The sequence below is a fragment of the Colias croceus genome, chromosome 15 (genome assembly GCF_905220415.1).
Source record: "Colias croceus chromosome 15, ilColCroc2.1".
Lineage (NCBI taxonomy): Eukaryota > Metazoa > Arthropoda > Insecta > Lepidoptera > Pieridae > Colias > Colias croceus.
The window spans coordinates 2588042-2594537 of record NC_059551.1 but is presented as its reverse complement, the minus strand read 5'-3'; the positions used below and the strand labels follow the sequence as shown (position 1 = coordinate 2594537).

Below are 6496 nucleotides of genomic sequence, written 5' to 3'. Positions count from 1 at the left end.
CCCGTGGTACATATTTCGCAATAAAAAGTAGCCTATGTCCTTTCTCGGGTATCAAAATATCTCCATACCAAATTTCATGCAAATTGGTTCAGTAGTTTAGGCGTGATTGAGTAACAGACAGACAGACAGAGTTACTTTCGCATTTATAATATTAGTAAGGATAATACTAAACAAACCATACAGAGAAACCGCAAGAAAAAATAAAAAAATCGTATATAAAAAGTATTATATTCATAAAGTAAATCAAATTTGCAGAGTAATTTTCTGTACAAAAAGTAATGATATCCCACCAAAAACATAAATGTAAAATTTGGAGCCGAGTTCAATCGTTGACTTAATTTGCCAAAAAAAGAAATGAGATCTAAATGTGTGCCAAGTTCTGCAGACAGTCCAGAAATTTATTTACAAAGATGTATTAAGTTCTTAGGTTGCCTGAAAACTCAATTGTTTTATTTTCCCTTAGAGAACAATGTTTATTCCAAAATATAACTTTTTTAATTTGAATAATATAATTATTTTCACAAAGCAAACAACTAATGACCTATTGAACCCCATAATTTGATGAGGCTAGTTTTACATACTGCTTATATTTTGTGAGGTTCTGAAAACTAGCCTCCTCAAATTATGGGGTTCAATAGGTCATTAGTTGTTTGCTTTGTGAAAATAATTATATTATTCAAATTTAAAAATTTATATTTTGGAATAAACATTGTTCTCTAAGGGAAAATAAAACAATTGAGTTTTCAGTCAACCTAAGAACTTAATACATCTTTGTAAATAAATTTCTGGACTGTCTGCAGAACTTGGCACACATTTAGATCTCATTTCTTTTTTTGGCAAATTAAGTCAACGATTGAACTCGGCTCCAAATTTTACACTTATGTTTTTGGTGGGATGTTTATTAAGTTAAATTCACGTGTTTCTCTAATCGTGTTAACTGCGCACTTGAAACTGAAAACAAAACAATTATACCTACACGTAATTTCGTAGTTAGTACTTACTATTTAATAATTGCTATAATGATAAGATGAATTTATAAACCTACTAGAGTCATGATAGGTTATCCATTAATTTAAATAAATAAACTTTTGATATTTCCATTATTGCAACTAAATGTAGTTTGAAATGTTTATGTTTATGAAATTACTGATAAAACACATATTTTGTCCAAAGTGACACCTCAAAGATTAAATTTTTGGTAAGTATAAAATGTGAGGATAGAAAAACACAAATTGTACTTTACTCACAATAATATACCTACTTATGCATCGTAAAATATCATTTATCCATATCACACTAAAAAATAAACAGCCGATTACAATAGTTAAATTAAAATCAGTTTAAATTGATCCTACAAAGTCATAAACACGAAGTTGCTAAGATAATACCAATAATACTCAATACTTGTATCCAATTATCCCTTCGTCTAGAGAGCAATGTATTTTCGAGATGCACTGAGCTTAACCCAGTTTGCAGGACAATAGGATGTTAAAAAGAAACAATATCCCCATCGTCTTAGCAATTCTTGGAATTCTTAAAGAGCTCTTGACGATCTAATTTATTTTCCTCTAAAAGACACTGAAGATATAGGTAAGATTAGATAGACTATAGATCTATAGATCATACAAGTTGCCCGTTTTTATCTATACTAATATTATAAGCTGAAGAGTTTTTTTTTTTATGTACCTAATAGGAGGCAACAGAGCAGACGCGTCACCTCTGGTGGTAAGTGCTCCACGTCGCCCATAAGTACCCACAGTGCCAGAGACATTGTGAGTATGTTGCCGGCCTTTCAAGGTGTTTGTTTGTTTCTTTGTTTGAACGCGCTTATCTCGGGAACTACTGGTCCGATTTTTCACCGAAAAATTCTTTCGGTGTTGGATAGCTCATTTATCGAGAAATGCTATAGATGGCATCACGCTACGACCAACAGGAGTGGAGCCACGGGGGTGAAACCGAGCGGAGCAACTAGACGCTAGTGTAAAATAATTTTAATAAGTTATAACTTATATCTTCAAACACTCAAAACTTTAACTCAATAGTGATATCGTATATGAGACACCGACAAAAATATAGAATACTAGGTTTCCGCCCGCGGCTTCGCCCGCGCAGTCAAAGAAAAACCCGCATTAGTTCCTGTTCCCGTGGGATTTTCGGGATTGCGTCATTTTCCCGGGATAAAAAGTAGCCTATGTCCTTTCTCGGGTATCAAAATATCTCCATACCAAATTTCATGAAAATTGGTCCAGTAGTTTAGGCGTGATTGAGTAACAGATAGACAGACAGAGTTACTTTCGCATTTATAATATTAGTATGGATAACATAAAATACCTATCCATTGATAAATAACAATCATTGATAACACATAATAGAATATATTACAAAACCTACATAGGCTAAACGACACCGGCCTTTGCATACATACTATTTGATTAGCGCGCTCCAATTTCATATCAATCAATAAATTATATTATTGATTTCCATGGCCTTTCAAACGAGTTCACATAATTATGAATTACTTATGAAAAGTAACCAATTTGGTTATGGGTTGATGAATAATATATCTGCGACATTGATCGATTCTGTTTCGGGGTAAGTAGAAACAGTAAAAAATTGAACTTTTTATATAAATTAAGATTTTAGTTTGAAAGGTTAAAAAGTCAGGATAAGTACCTATATAGAAGTTTGAATTTATTTATTTCTGAACAGATAACTTACAGATATTATATTTTCACAAACTTTTTGAACATTACTTTTGGACCACACGTACATAAAGCAGATCTAAAATTTATTATTTTCTATTATACTACTTACTCATACTCATACTCATAGCATAATCGGAATTCTAGAGTAGTCGTAAAAGTTTAAAAAATAATAATCTTTATTAGGTCATCTATCTATATAATAATCTATATAATACATATAATAAATCTGTAGAAGGGTCAATTCTGTACATTAAAAATATTGAAAAAATAAATAGCAGGGGGTGTTACTGGATCGATACCAAACCCAAATATGTGATTAAAAAATTTTTTGTCTGTCTGTCTGTCTGTCTGTCTGTATGTTCAGGCATCACGTGAAAACTAACGGTTCAATTTCGATGAAACTTGGTATAATTATACTTTATTATCCTGGGCATAAAATAGGATACTTTTTATCCCGGAAAAATACGTAGAAAAAAAAATAAATCTTAACTTTTCTTAATTTTTCCGCACGGACGGAGTCGCGGGCGGAAGCTAGTCGTTAATATAATCATATTATCTTGTACATCGAAAAACGCACTAAAAGTTATATTTTAACATCAATAAAGCATTTCAAAATAGGAAATGTGTAATGTGTAAGTATAAAATAATTTAATTCACACATTTCCTTGCGATTTTAGGAATTACATTAGGATTTGTATACAATTCCTTGATTTCATACATTTAAGGTAACATATACATTTTGAAGTTGCTTATCTTTAATGATTGATATGCATTATGCATAGAACCAAAATATTTGTGGAAATGCGCCTTATATTTTATCAGCTTACACTTACACACCTACAGGACAAAAACTTATTTATAAAATTCGGAAAAATAAGGAATTTGTTATTATTGTGGAATGTGGAGTCAAATAAATGATCTTTCTTTCTTTCTTTGAATTGGTCAAAATTAAAATACTTGTTTACATCTAACGACGATTTTTTGATAACCTTGATGAAGTTGTTCTGAAGAATTCAAGGAATATATTATTGGTTAAGAACCACACTTCTATGTTAACAATACTACCTACTAGTATTTGCTTATAGTATTTTTCACCCTCCTACGCTTCATGGAGCATAAGAGTTCCGATGATATTTGAAATCCATCTAAAAGAGAACAGAATCAAACAAAATAGATATTATTACGATAGAAGTATATCATAAAGCTGAAGAGTTTGTTTATTTGTTTCGTTTGTTTGAACGCGCTAATCTCGGGAACTACTGGTCCCATTTGAAAAATTATTTCGGTGTTAGATAGCCCATTTATTGAGGAAGGCTACGACCAACAGGAGCGGAGCAATGCGGGTGAAACCGCGGGGAACAGCCAGTAATAAATATAACCTCTATCTAGACTTGGAACTTGTAAAGACTGGCATAAAAAGCCACCAGATTATAAAAAAAGATTAGAAATAGAACTGAGTATATTATCAATGATTGATAACATGTAAAACAAACAGATTTCGTAGAGCTAAAGTTTTACAGTGAAATATTATGATAAGATTAATTATGCAATCAAAACATGTTTACAAAATTTAAAAATCTGATGTTATTATTTTCATATTATATAAGATAATGGAAGTATGTAAGTTTTTACGCAAAAAAAAGCATAGGTACAATTTACTGTGCAATTAACAACGTCAATTTTCTATCGGATTATTATTTGAAAAATGTTTGCAATTTGAAATTATCGATAAGTAGTGCTTATGATGCAAACATTGTTATGTAATGAATACTGAATGTAAATAAATTAAGATTAAGTTTTTTTATTGCAAATGTGACTCACAAAAGCTCTACAAGCTCAGCTCTACGTATATTATGAACTAGCTTACCGCCCACGGCTTCGCCCGCTTTGTCTAAAACCTAATAAATGATATGCTAAAACCTTCCTCTTGAATCCACTCTATCTATTAAAAAAGCCGCATCAAAATCCGTTGCGTAGTTTAAAAGATTTAAGCATACAAAGGGACATAGGGATATAGGGACAGAGAAAGCGATTTTGTTTTATACTATGTGTAGTGATAACATACGTTGAATAACATGTAGTCTTCCAAAAAACAAGTTAAACATTACAATATTTTTTATTCGTATGACTCATTGCACTAATAAAGGTAAGCCTGTAGATATCATAAGATAGTACCTAAATTTTTATTAAATCCTTATCTATGTGTTTATTGTTTACGAAGTTTTTTTATTGTATTTTAATGCTTATATTTCTGTTTGAAGTTATCATCACTTTTTTAATGATAATATGATGGTAGCTTTGTGTTATTAGGTTAAGCTTTGTGTTATCAGGATGAATTTTTTAAAAATAATTTGTAGAATTTATGAGCGCTCTTGAGAACTTATTTCAAACAAACCTTTTTATTTTTTAACTTCCCAAGTTTTTAATTTCGACTTAATTTCATCAAAACTAGAGCAAACTTGAAGTTTCAAGTGTCCTTAAGTATGTTAATACAATGAGTAGCTACTTAAAACTTTGTAACGTAATACTTTTGTAAATAAGTCGTAACCACAAACACTAGAGTAATTATTGTAAGTCGTAACTTGTTCTAAAATAATGAATTCTCAGCGTTGCGTTGGTAGCGATGTTATTTGAAGACCAGGTACTGGTGGTAAAATATTTTTACCTAAGAATAACTACCATTAGTCCCACAATAAAGTTTATGGCTGGGATTGTTATTGTAGAGAATGAAAGGTTATTTTTACGTTGGATGCTTATGAACTATAACTATGTAATACCTACATAAAAACAATTATATGGTAAGAACTTTACATTGTGGTAACTTGGAATTACCAAACTAAATATACCTAAGTAGGTATATTATGAATTATCTTTGGTTTGTGAAACCTGTATGTATTTGCATTTGAAGTACTTTCATGAATCGAGTGTTGTTTTGTACCACTATTAGGTATTAAATTATTAATATTTATCAACGCGAGAGTTTGTAAGCATGTGGGATGCATATTTGTTACTTTTGCACTCAAAAACCACTCAACGGATTATGATGATACTTGTCAGTTTTGTACTTTATGTATTAGTAAAACATACACATGGTATAGAAATACTTACTTTTGCCTGTGGATTAGCCCACGAGTGAAACCGCGCGGCACAGCTAGTATGTATGAAGCTATGTCATTACTATGTGCCCTTTTTGAGAATTTAAGGTAATTTTATTTGCATCACTTTCAGTGAGAATAATTTTATGATATGAACTGAATTTCAACTGGAGGCCAAACTCCAAAGATGACTCCATTCTTCTAAAGATAGAAATGATCTTCTACGACATCTAATATTTAGGTGATAGATAATATTATATTTCGGTAATGGTTACAGTATTATATTTAGGTAGGTAAGTAACTTAGTATATACCTCTTTAATTAAATTATTAAAAGCAAATTGTTAAAGGAGAAAATAATAATAAACAATTACCAAACAGTAAACACACATCATATTTATTCACCCATCTTACAGATAATATACAAGTTGTATAGAATAACAGAAATAAGATAGTCGACAGCTCAAAATACAATCTAATCTGATCTATGTAAATAAGGGCGAGTCAATTTGTACAACCCAACATTCTACAACTATTTTTTGTTTGTTGGTAAAAAAATCCAGGTAGTGTTGACGGTATTTTATCCAATGAAATACGTTTTATAAATTCGAGGTTCAACGCACGGCCCGGATAGCTCAGTCGGTAGAGCATTGGACTTTTAATCCAAGGGTCCAGGGTTCAAGTCCCTGTTCGGGCG

General features: G+C 31.1%; 1 non-coding gene across 1 annotated transcript; it reads left to right on the top strand.

The window, feature by feature from the left end:
• The first annotated feature begins 6423 nt into the window (after positions 1–6423).
• Positions 6424–6496, top strand: Trnak-uuu. Its single transcript has one exon. It is a non-coding gene; the product is annotated as a tRNA-Lys (tRNA).